Below are 13,337 nucleotides of genomic sequence, written 5' to 3'. Positions count from 1 at the left end.
ACGCTACTTACGCTTGCGCCCGCGCAGCGCGTGACATCACAATGAACCTTTCACCCGCTACCTGTAGCGTGCAATGTAGATCTTACGATACCAGAGAAAACTTCCCGATTTTTATCTTACCATTAACTTTGTCTTTGTTTTTTTTCTTTTATCTGTGCTCTATTTTGGTGATCGATTGTAGAGTAAGAGATGGAGTTTGGTTTATGGTGATAAGACTGGTATGTTACGTTTGCTTGGAAAGCATTATGACTGCTTTACCTTGTACACCTTATGCATGTCTATACTCGTAGTTAAGTATGTATGTTATGTAATTATGAAGATAAGCTGCAAAAGTCCAATCAGTTTCTTGCATAGTGTTGGTATCCCCAACAAAATTATATTTTATATTTAAGTATGGCAATACTTGCTTTTTTCTTTTTCTAGAATCTGCATAACTAACGTGTATCGTGTGTCAAACTTTATAATATAAAATTAATAAAAATGCCGTCAATAACATTGTCCAGCTGTATTATTCAATCTATTCCATCGAGAAGAGCATCACCAACACCTAGATACACCGACACATAGAAATAAATTAACTGGTTGCATTTTAAACCTCCTGGTTACATGGTCGTTTTTGTCGTTTCCCACCGAGGTAAGCAGAGACTATGGATCATCAATCGTATCACGCACGCCGGTTCAGAGTAGATTACACTGAACTTTTCTAAGGACATTTTTAATTTGGTCAATTTACGTCCTTCTAGGTCTTTCTCTACCACCAACCTACCTATATGTTGGTAGTGACTATCTATTTAAATATTATACCAACCTGTGCCCTGTTTATCTAAACTTTCAACCCTGAATTACAAGAAATGTTCTTGTAAAAAAATTCATTATTACAAGAATGTGTTTATCAAAACTACACATAAATTACAGGTCACAAATGTCAATATTTATTTCACATTTTACAATCCCTCTACTTTTTTTTGATAAACGTAATTTACACATACTTGTAGCTTGTGAACATGTAAACTTGTAAGTTTTGATAAAGGCACAGCTCTTTATTATAATAATACGTTTGTATTGAAACTATATTATATATAGATATGCTTGTACGAACAAGCCAATAAACCAATAATCCCACAAAGACCTGTCGTTCTGTTTTCCGAACGATCTTAAGACCCGTATAACCTGTACGTGTACGGTCAGCAAAAGCGACGGGTCTACCCTTTCACCCGTTATATATACTTAAGGGTAACGACACGTGCATTCGGTGCGGCGTCGCAACGCACAGTACCAAACGCAGGAGCGCGCAATCCTTGTCTGTTACCTCATTTATAAGAAACAAAGCAATTGATATTATTATTAATAATAATAATAACTTCCAAAATGACAAATGACAAATAATAATAAACAAAGTAAGGAAAGAAAGAAAGAAAGAAACATTTATTACTTCCGGACACCACAGACACAGACAGATAACAACGAAGACGGAGTAAGGCACTGTAACCTCTCAGTATTGCAGCTCTAAGATCATCTCATAGTCCATCTCGCTCACCTATAGAATTCGTCATGTAAGAGATAATTATCTCCTCCCGCCCCTTAGACGACTTTTGCTCTGGATGATAAACAGCTGAACGTCTAGCAGATAAAAAAAAATATCGCTTTTCAATATAGGAACGGCCTCTGTGGTCCAGTGGTTGAGCGGGCTCACGATCCGGAGGTCCCGGGCTCGAATCCTGGTGGAGAAATATCACATAAATTATTTTGTGAACCCTAGTTTGGTTAGGACATTACAGACCGATCACCTGATTGTCCGAAAGTAAGAAGATCCTTCCTTCGGAAGGATATACTGATGTAAGTTAGTAGTCATTACATGAGCCATGTCAGGGAATTTTGGCGCCTCAATAAAAAAACTGGTTGTGAGGTTCGTAATCCACCTCACAACCCATACGATAGAAAAAGAATATAGGAACATCAAAGAACCCCTATACAATATTATATTTAATTTTATCCTACAATAATACTTACCTAAAAAACAATTAGCACTTTGAAACTTGTTATGGTTCACACGTTTACAAAATAATTTTATTTCATTAAAACAGAGGTATTAGATTTGAAATACCAACAGTTTGTCCATACACGTTGATTAGGCGTAGCATCGCCGTACGAAATGTGTGTGTTGTCGCCCTAAGGATATACTTACCTGAACTGCACCATATTAAACGAGTTTACTTTAATTAGAGTAAAAAGCCTCGAGATCAGCCCTCGATCACATGTCACAAACAACTTAATTATAAAAAGAAAAAATCGTGGTGTTGAGTTGTTGTAAGGACAGTTGGCGTTCTATCTTATGAAGTTACCGCGGAAGGGATTCAAGTTAAGCACTAAATATTTAAGCACTTTAAAATAAAATACAGTTTTTATGAAGGTAAGTTTGTCATCGATAAAGAGCCGAGAAGACAATACATCATCTCCCCCAGGCCCAGGGTGTGTCGTAAAACTGGCCTATTGTCTCCAAGATTACACCCTACGTAACATGATGCTATGAATAAGTTCTAAGTAGTTGACGAACTGTAGGTTTTCGTCACTTCACAGATCATTATTCTAGATATTACGATGGCAATACAAAAGGTGGTCACAAGTTGTTTATTGATTTATGGCTCTGATTAAGTCATTAGTCATTAATGCACTCACGCCGCATATTCATTACATAAGTATGTACGGTCTACAATAAGATACCATACTGCGCTCTAAAGCTCAACTTCATTGATTGAGCAGGTCACCAGAAGGATATATCTATTGACCTGTAGACAAAGATATCCACAGAGTGGTCTCCGAGTTGTGACAGACGCTGGTGTAGCAGACCTAGGCGGAGATGGCGCGACGACTTAGATGCTTTCCTGCAAGGCTGGCCCGAGGAAGCACTTGAGAGAGAGTTCTGGAGGACTAAAAAGCCCATATTGAAGCAATTAATCAATTAAATTTTTGATATTTCTTTACATTTCTTTTTATATGCGCAAATGTCAAATAGCATTATTGCTTTTTTAGATGAATTACTTCGTTGAGGCCTTTTTAACGCCCCTAGAAGAATTGGAGGGAGGCCTTTGTCCAGGAGTGGAACACATCAGGCTAAATAAGACAAGACTTTGAAATACAGGGGCAACAGAAGCTCACAAGAAGTTATTGTTCAAGAGTAGGTTAAGTCATAATATGATTTTTTACCTAGTGCCACAGCGACGTAGTAACACCTAGCAAAGACTTACCGAACAGCTTTTCGAAAATACAACAATTTGCAAAATACTTATCGCTTCAGGGCAAACTTCTCCAGAGTGCTGTGTTCCGGCAGTTAAATTGAAATGGAAATGCCATGGCAATAAAATACAAGAAGAAAAATATATTTATTTAATCATCGCCACGCAATAGAGCAGCGTGGTGAAGTAGGTATGCTTTATATCTCCTCTGATTGATTGAGTGGTCTGTGCCCAGCAGTGGGATGAAAATAAGCAGTTGTGTTATGTTAATCAATCGTCGCAAAACCTGCAAAGTGCAAACGAATTTGGAACTATTTATTTCTAGTTCCTTGTAGTAATTATTCCAAGTTGTCAGTTATATCGTAGGCGTCCAACTCATTGATAATCACTAAACTTTATAGTGACATGAACTGCCGAGCTTTCAATAGTAATTTAATGCGCTATAATTCATCAACCTTTTCAAATATAGTTTATATCAGGATATATATCTTCATGATTCTACCTAACACTCATCTGTTGATTGCTGAGTAAATGATATTTACTGCGAAGATTTCTATTATGCTTTCAAGAGCCAAGAAGGCCGCATACTGCGTAGTATCATAACAAAACATTGAGCTAGTATTCATTGATCCGCCAGGTTAACAGCTCGAAATAAATTCCTATAACCGCCCATTCTGCTTCCCACAACGGGTTATACAATCCCTTCTATCTCAGCCCCCATCTGGTTCGCACCATTGACGCGATGAATCGCCCCCATTAGTGGGCAGAACATCGTACAAGAAAACTATAAGGTTAACTATGCCCAAAAGTAGTAGTAGATAGGCAATACAATTTGTATGGAACGACCCGCGGCTGTGGCTGCCGGCTCCTGATCGAGATAGCGCGGTTGCCGCGGCGCGACTGTCGCGATTTTATCGTGACGCGGAATATATACCCTCGCGGAGCCCTACAGCGCATGCGTCGATTGATGGACCAATAAGAACAATGAGAATTATAAAAGTTATGCTATTGGCCGCTTTTTATCAAGATTATAATGTTGTGAGAGCTTTCTTTGCATCGTCATCACATGCCTAGCGTTACCAAGTTTTTATAGGGTCCCCTTACCTAACTTGAAGATTTGACAGTTCCAGTCTTTTACAGGACCTATTTACTGCCTATCTGACATTTCAACTCGATTGGAAAACCAGCCCAATACAGGCACATAGACACCTCGATGTTTTCCTTCACCTCTGAGCACGTGCTAATCATTTATTATGATCCAAATATGAAGACAAAAACAAAAACTTTAATTATTGATTTAGGTCTGTGCTGGATTAGAACCAGCGACCTTACAGTGAGAGTCGAGCGTTCTTCCAACTGGGCTATCACGGCTCCCGGAGAGTGTTTTTTACAATTGAGCTAATTAATATAATATACTAGTGTTTAGCGGTCTTCATTATACTTAGAGGCTTTGAAAAAGCAACAGCATAAAGGGTATAAACTAGAAATAGCAAGAAATATTTAAGATTTATTCATTAAATATCCTAAACACATGTTATTATTAATTAGCAATGCCGCAGTTTCCTTTGCAATAATAAATTAAAATAAAAAAAAGAAAATTATCAGACATGTCCAGTGCTCTGGTTTTCACGGCGGCGACCTGCGCCCGCGTTTTAATTTTAGCCGTAAATCATGGCGGCCTTTCCCCGAAGTTGCGCGGGCGGCGCGACCGGTTCTCCCGCGCAGCCTCATTTAAACTGTAGCACATTCCACTGCCCGGCGACTTATGTGTAGTGCGGGCGTAAACAGTGTTTTGCTTAAACTTATTTTTCGGAAGAGGCAGCGAGCATTTTGTTATTGCGTTATACATCAGTTAACACTAGATTAACTACTTTAATTAACTACAGCAACATATCTACATAAACATGATTGCATTTAAAGCTTAGCCAGCCATGTACGCTGGTAATAAATAATATACACATAACATAAGCTCACGACTAAATCCAAATTGGAGTAGTCTGTTACAAATAGGTATCTATTATAACTAGTAACTAGGTATCTATTATATATATTAATTTGAAAGCTGAGAAAACAATAAATTTTACCTATACTTATATATTGTATATTCTGTGTTGCTGTCACGGCGTTCAAAATAATGATTTATTTTTACATGTATTCAGACTATGAATACGGGAGGTCGCGTAAGTGCAGGTCCTCTTTTATCTCCCGCCGCGCAGCCCCCGTAGCAGTGCACTGTCATATTTCGTATTTCGAACGCCAACGTATAAATATACATCTTTATGCCTTCCGTTAATTATAATTTACGAAATTAAAACCGTTTTATGTAGCGCGCTTAGGTCACTCCGTGATCGTTTTCTTTAGAGTTTCGAATTTTGAATTCGTATGGGAAATATTTGAACTGTAATTTGAATATGCAAATGTAATTGAAATTAAAAAGTAATAAATGTATCGATTATCAAATGTACCTAACTTTAAAAATACATTTTTTATATTTATCAATCGGATCCATTGAATTTATGCGCTCAATTAACTGAACTTTGGTGGTTAATTAAGACAAGTTTTGGTCGTGCAAATTATAGGTTCACCACTTGACATGTAAAAAGAAAAGTTACAGTTATTTTTTTTCTTAAATACTGAGCTTTCGAAAGCTCTCAATTTTATAATAAACGGTTACGTCTTAAAAACTGTTATTACGGCATTAATGGACGTGAATGTCACATATAGCTTTATTATAATAATTCTCATGTGAAAATTTCAAAAACTCTACTCACTCCGTTTTGCAGCACGAGCGTGAGTTTTTTTTCGGAGCTCGATGATAAAGCTGTAGGAGAATAATACAACCTTATGAATATACAAAACATCTCATTACGGTTTCATTGCATAACGTTAGGCATAAAGTCTTGCAATTTATGACTTTAATCCTATGGCAAAGTGCGAAAATCATCGTTTTAGACTATTTTGTGTCTACAATATTGTCGCTTATCATTTCACGCTTCTTATTCAGGTCTATGACGGCCAGATATTAGATATTGTGGTAACAAAAACCTAGGGTAAATAATACAGTAAAGGATTTGCTATATTTTTTGATATGCTTTAGAGTTTTCACTAGCACAGTTGGCTCGACCATTATACACGGCGATACGGCTCACCACCTATCACGTTAGTCTAACAGAAACCTCGGTGAGGTGTGGGTAGATAGTTCATCTTGTGATCGATGTACTTCTGACAACCTCAATTGCGATATGTTGTTATGTGTTGCGATGTTGTTATATGCTTAAGAGCGATGCGCTGCCGCACAATGCGTTGTGTGATCTAATACTTCATTTTCTCTCTTATTGCACTGATTGGCTATTGGGAGAGTTTGTTTTACCCAATCCGCTTTGTCGCATTGTTTTACTTATAATTTAAGTCGATCAGTAATTATAAGCAAGATTTTTTTGCTAACACATTAGGTACCGTCTTAGATTTTTATTGGAATAGCTTAAACATTTTTCCACCACACTGGTGTACAACGGGTTGGTGAAGGTGACTTTCCCGATTTGAATATAATATTTTTTCTTACAATTTATCATGGCTTCCCAAAAATTTGAGTTGGAGCATGATGCAAACGAGTATATTCCTTCAATCCTTGTTTATTAAAAACGTTTTAGGAATTTAATACATTTTCCATTTTAAAACAATCGACCGCCATTCCGCAATCCTCTCTTCTTTCTCGCTCACTCCTCGCTCTCTCTTTCACACACCTTTACGTTACGACTTTGTCTACCTAGATGGAGACTAATGTCACCTCTGCGTCTGTGTTTGTATTTTGTAATACTGCCTCCCCCAACCGTCTCCTAGCTACCTCATCATGTCAGGGTGCGAGCGAGCAAGTCGAGTGGGCGAACCGATTGCGTCGACACACCGACGTTTTGTCGAAATTATTGCACTGCCAGGAATAAAGTAGCCATTTTATTTAGCACACCAAAAGCCTGCACCTCCACAGCTCTATTCCATCACGATAAAGTTCACTTTTGTCAGACTGGCGACAGTCAGTTGTACTTAGGTACCTAATGGCCTTGGAAAGAAACCCATCGTTGCTGAGTTGTAGGGAAGATGTACAGGTTTTACTCGCCTTTAAAGTCGCCTACGAATGACTGTTTGGGCCTACGACTTTTGATGTAGTGAGTCCGGTCTGTGTGTCCCTTTTGTAGATTTCTATCGGTTTGTTAACAGAAGGATTTATTTATTTTATAGACGATCTGAAAAGCTGTATCACACTTTGAAATCACAGGTTCGAATCTAGCACAGGCCTAAACCGATGATTGTCGAATTTGTTTTCGAATTCATATGTGGATCATATATGATTATCATGTGCTCAGCGGTTAAGGAAAACATCGTGAGGAGGTGTGTGACCTAACCTGTAGTGGGCTGGTTTTCCCTGCGCGTGTTGGAAGGCCAGACAGGCAGTCGCTTCTGTAAAAAACCGGACCTGTCAGATCTTCAGGTTAGGTCAGCGGACCTGTGAAGTGCGGGATAATGCTAGGGAGATGATGATGAGAGACGATCTAAAAGTATAGTCATCATCAATTTAAGAGCCACGCTCTTGACGGTGTAGCATTTTCCATTCCAGTCTATCAAAGGCCAATTCCTTGACTTCCCTATAAGACACGACGTTAACCTTTTCTTTAATCTGTTCCATGTAAGCTCTTCTTGGTCTTCCCCTTCCTCTCTTTCCTTCTAGCTTTCCTTCTATGATGTTTTTAATGAATTCGTCTTGTCTTATTAGGTGTCCAATCATCTTGCCTCTTCTGTCCTCAATAATTCTCAGTATTTGTCTCTTTTCCCTTACTCTTACTAGCACTTCCTCATTTGTAACCCTTTCTGTCCAACTTATTCTTTCCATCCTCCTCCAACACCACATTTCAAAGGCCTCGAGTCTCTCTCTGTACAAAAATTAAAATACAAAGAACAACTAACTCTATCTTCTTCTCTCGGTGGGTTGTGAAGTAGATGACCAACATCATCAACCCTAGAGTCAGGGTTATTATTGAATCGCCAAAGGCTCCTGACATCAAAGACTACTTACATTACTTTCTAATATATATGCTTACATCAGTGTAGTAACCGGGATCAACAGCTTAACGAGCTTTCCAAAGAACGAATCATCTTACTTTCGGACAATCAGGCGATCAGCCTGCAATGATATGATATGTCCCCACCGAGATTTGAATGTGGGCCCTCCGGATCGCCAGCCCAACGCTCTACCACTGTACCACAGAGACCGTTAATTGAGAAACCCATACACTAACAAGAATCAACCTGCTTCTCTACACACCTGCGGTCATTATAAAACGTCGCTGCCGTAAAACCCTATTAATTTAAATCAACCCTTGTTACTACCATTACCACAACTATCTCCGCCCATTTAACTTAGCCAGCTTATACCACTTTGAAACTGGAGTATATCCTCCGAGAGGAAATCGTGGCCAATTACTCGTTATACGTAGATAGGAGGTGTATTTTCAATTTGGTAGGTTAATCACTAAGTGATTAAAAGCGGGTTAATTATAGGACTTTGCGTTGAAGTAAGAAAGTAGAGAGGTGTAAGTCAGATAGTTGGAGTATGTCCGGGTTACGACCCTAGGGCCAGAAGATTGTCTAGTTTAGTATTTAAAAGACATAATTTTGTGTTGACTACCTAATTGATTTGCGGGAGAGTTGTGGATGAGTTTAGCGCAGGACCGAAAAGGGTGGTGCAAAATGGAGGCTAAACCCAGCAGTGGGGTGATGTGATGATTAATATAACGTGCTTTTCAATGAAGTAAAACACACGTTCATACTGTGGACCACGCATGCCAATATCATGGATAAAATAAATGATAGGATTCTGTGTCTTGTTGGGTGGAAGGCAAGAGGGAAACCACTGCCCTATTTTAACAAAAGAGTAGCATGGAGAATGCTACACCGACAAGAGAGTGGCTCTTAATTAGTGATGATGAGGCATTTGTCACTACAGTATTGCAATTGGTTTTCAAAACAGTTCTTCTATCGTGTGGGTTGTGAGGTGAATTACCAACCTCATCAACTCTGGTGTCAGGGTTACTATGGAGCCGCCAAAGACCCCTGACATGACTCATATAACGACTACGTACTTACATCAGAAAATAGTAACCGGGACCAACGGCTTAACGTGCCTTCCGAAGTACGGATCGTCTTACTTTCGGACTAAAAAGTAATTTTTGTGATATTAACACAGTTGATCGAAAATCGTTGAAATCTTTTATATAAACCGTTGGCCTGCATGTTCCAGTACGTAGATACTATACACATAATTAATTATAATAGTATTATTAACAGCCTCTGTGGTCTAGTGGTTAGAGCGTTGAGCCTACAATCTGGAGGTCTGGGTTCGATGCCCGATGGGAACATTGTCAACATCATTTTGTGAGACTTTTCTTTGTTTGGTAAGGTTTAACTTTGCAGGCTTGAATCACCAGATTTTTCGAAAAATGCACTTACCTAGCAGAGGTTCGCGTCAAACATCTTAAGGCCTGTTGCTTTTTTTATTTGTACCTCACGAGAGCCTTTAGCGCTCACCATTTGTCCGGCTTACTAGTTACTGCCATATGATGCAAACTACAATAAGTCATATCCGATAAAAAAGCGTTTACTTATATCACATTTCTTTTTTACAGGTATGTGAATATAAATATTCGCAGTAAGAAGATTTGCAACTCGACCAGATTTTGACATACATTGTCTTTGTACTCTCTGCAAAAATAAAGTAAGTAAAACATTTAAGATAGATAGATAGATAAAATCTTCTCGACTGCTGGCTTGAACTATTAGGCAACCCATTCGCAAAGAGTTTACATTATGTACGAGACACAGCTATCTATATAGATCGCTGATGTATAAGGGACCACAGTCTGCCGTTGGCAGGGAGAGAGAGTTGCCATTCTATACGTAGTGTTATTCCTTATCCCATGCCTTACGTTATAAAATTATAATGAATAATTAACAACCGTAGGGTTCATTATAAAAAAAAATGTATAACTAAAGAACAACTGATCCTATCGTAGGCAGCGTAACATAGTATACGACATTAGAAATCAGTGGTCGTGTAAATTGAAATAAAAAATCGGAACGATCAGTTCATACGTGCAATTTCCTGCGCAGACGCACAATAAAACTAAAACAATAGTGTATTTATAATGAAACCGGAGCTGTGATATGATGATAGGGACTAGAGTGGCTGTGTGAATGTTAGTCGAGTCTTGTATGCTTTGTAAATGTGGACTTTTAAGTTAGAATTTCTATTACCATTAGGAAGTAAGTACCTACTTTTCTTTATGTGCTAAAAAGTGACTTGAACACATTCATACACACGTATTTTTATATTTATAGTTTATTGTAGATTTACCGTACTTCTAACAACATCATCATCATCATCAGCCGTAAGACGCCCACTGCTGGGCATAGGCCTCCCCCAAGGATCTCCACGACGATCGGTCCTGCGCTGCCCGTATCCAGGTGCTTCTAACAACATTCACAACATAAATGACCGAAAATAAACGATTGAGTTTAAAGTCGTAAGACTAAATGTCCTTTTATGTGGTTATCTGGAAGAAATCGCCTTAAACGATAAGGCTGCCATTTGCCATGTACCTAGTGAAGTCTCTTTTGTAAATATTTTCTTTTGTTTTAATGCAATAAAGTATATTTGTATTTGTACTCTCCAAAATCTTAATTTTGGAGTTTTTAACTCTATCGAAATGGTAAAAGTGCTCCAATTACAATATCAAATCTGTTACGAAACCGTGCATCGTCACCTAGCGATTTTGCGATACTCTCGCGCACAATTAGTGGTGCGCAATCGATAATTACGATCGCTGTCGATCGTTTGTATACGAGCAACAGATGGAAACAGAGGTGCTGGTGCGCTGTTAATTGGTACGTAATTACTGTTTTGGCTTGTTAGGGATAAAATGTGGGGGGAGCGGACGTACCTTCCAGTGTAAGGTTCAGGTGAAGGCTAGGCTATACAATACATATATGTTTAGCAGGACTAACGTGCGCAACGTGACAAAACTATTGATCGATTCAATAAGTTTTGTCGAAATCGATAAGTTTGTTTTTTCCTAACATGCATGGCATGTGATTCTGTTCGTATTTGGCAGAACGACATGACTTATTTGGGTTCACATATTAGCACCAATCGACGAAACGACATAATTATATCGTCAAAATCGATAAAATTACCGTGACAAAATGATATCAGTATGTTAGCCCTGCTGTTAGAGTACGTACAGTCATGAGCAATATAATGTACCCACTTTAGGACTCTGTCGCACTAACATATTTGACATTTAGTGAGACTTACAGTGCAATTTGTCAAAAAAGTTAATGTGACATGGTACCAAAGTGTATACATATTAATGCTCGTGACCGTACGTTGCAAAAAAAGGTTATTATAAGATTAGTGATTATCTAGAAGATATAAATGCATGGGAACTGATATTAGGCAGCCAAATTACTAAATTGTGTGACAGTATTTATTTAAAAAAAAAGAACGTCTAGGGTCCCGTGCCGATGTTTTTCTTGCAGATTCTTTTCCCCGGCTATAAGTACAGGTTGTGAGAAGCGGCAGTAGTGTTAGGCGGATGAGACGTTCGTTATGTAAAAAATGACGATTCAAATTGTAATTATGTTACGTACTGAATAAAGATATTTTTGAATTTGAGTTTGAGTAGGTTATAAAACCCACATGAAAGGAGAACTCTATAGAACTTGTATCCGTCTCTTTCTATTATTTGACATAGGTAGTTCTCTACAATTATACTAAGATATTTTCATTATGAAATTGGATATGTCCTTAGAAAAGGTTCAATACGATCTACTCTGAACCGGCGTGCGTGTATGAAGCGATTGATGAATGTGGAGGAAGCAAGAGAAGTGTGTCAGGATCGAAGCAAATGGAATTCTATAGTCTCTGCTTACCCCGGTGGGAAATAGGCGTGAGTTTATGTACGTATGTATGTATTTTCATTATATCACTTGTGTTGTGTTGCCAGATGAAAACTGACTTCAATACTATTATTAAACTGGCAACACTCTTCGATCTGCGATACCGACACCTGTGCCTATGTATTTACGAGGTAATTCAGATTTAATTACATACCAATAAAGTCGGTTACGGAAGCTAGAGGTAAGTGAGACCAATTTCCCGAGATTACTTCAATATGGAAGACAGTAGTGTAGTTTAGTAATATGACTTTCATTGTACGTAACTGGCTGCGGACGACGCTAGTGTTGGCGAGATGTAGCTGCTATTATACTAGGGTAGATATATTTTATTTAGTACTTCAATACTAGTTACTAGTATTCGGTTTCGATTTTACGTTTATTGTTCATTGACAAAATCAGGGCCATTTTTATATTTAAAAACCATTAGCACAGATTTTTTACTATTATAAACTAATCCGTGAGATTGGACATAACTTTCACAAATGTCAATAAGCTTCCTCAGGCCTCTTATTGATGGGCTGAGCAAAACCATATCGTCTGCATAACTAAGATTATTAACACTACATCCACCTATGTGGCAACCAACACGTAATTTGCTCAGCTCACCAATAAGATCGTTGACATAAATGTTAAAAAGACTAGGAGAACTTATTCCACCTTGCCTAACCCCACATTTTAATTTGTAAGTATCAGAAAAAGAGTCAGACCACCTAACTGTATTTTTCTGATTATTGTACCAAAATCTAAACATATTTATTACCTCTCTAGACAATGATGACTTTTCAAGTTTATCCCATAATAAATCATAATTTACAAGATCAAAAGCTTTAGATAAATCTAAAAAACAAGCATAAACATTTGTCTTACGAGCAGTATAATAAGAAACTGTGTGCTTAAGACCTAATATTGCCATTTCAGTGGACAAATGTGGGCGAAATCCAAACTGACCATCATGTAATTTCATATGTCTCGATAATCTCACATCAAATAGCTTATCTAAAACTTTAGCTATTACAGTAGCCAGTGAAATAGGTCTATAGTTACCAACAGAGGATATATCACCAGTTTTATTCTTAACAATTGGTACAACAATAG

At 38.0% G+C, this 13,337-nt stretch overlaps 1 protein-coding gene across 3 annotated transcripts in view; it reads left to right on the top strand.

Moving 5' to 3' along the window:
- LOC126372159 (polyhomeotic-like protein 3) overlaps window positions 1-13,337 on the top strand; it is a 476,807-nt gene that overhangs the window by 203,341 nt on the left and 260,129 nt on the right. The gene's annotated exons all lie outside the window — the stretch shown is intronic.

The sequence above is a fragment of the Pectinophora gossypiella genome, chromosome 13 (genome assembly GCF_024362695.1).
Source record: "Pectinophora gossypiella chromosome 13, ilPecGoss1.1, whole genome shotgun sequence".
NCBI classification, from domain to species: Eukaryota; Metazoa; Arthropoda; class Insecta; order Lepidoptera; family Gelechiidae; genus Pectinophora; species Pectinophora gossypiella.
This window is presented reverse-complemented; position numbering and strand designations above follow the sequence as displayed.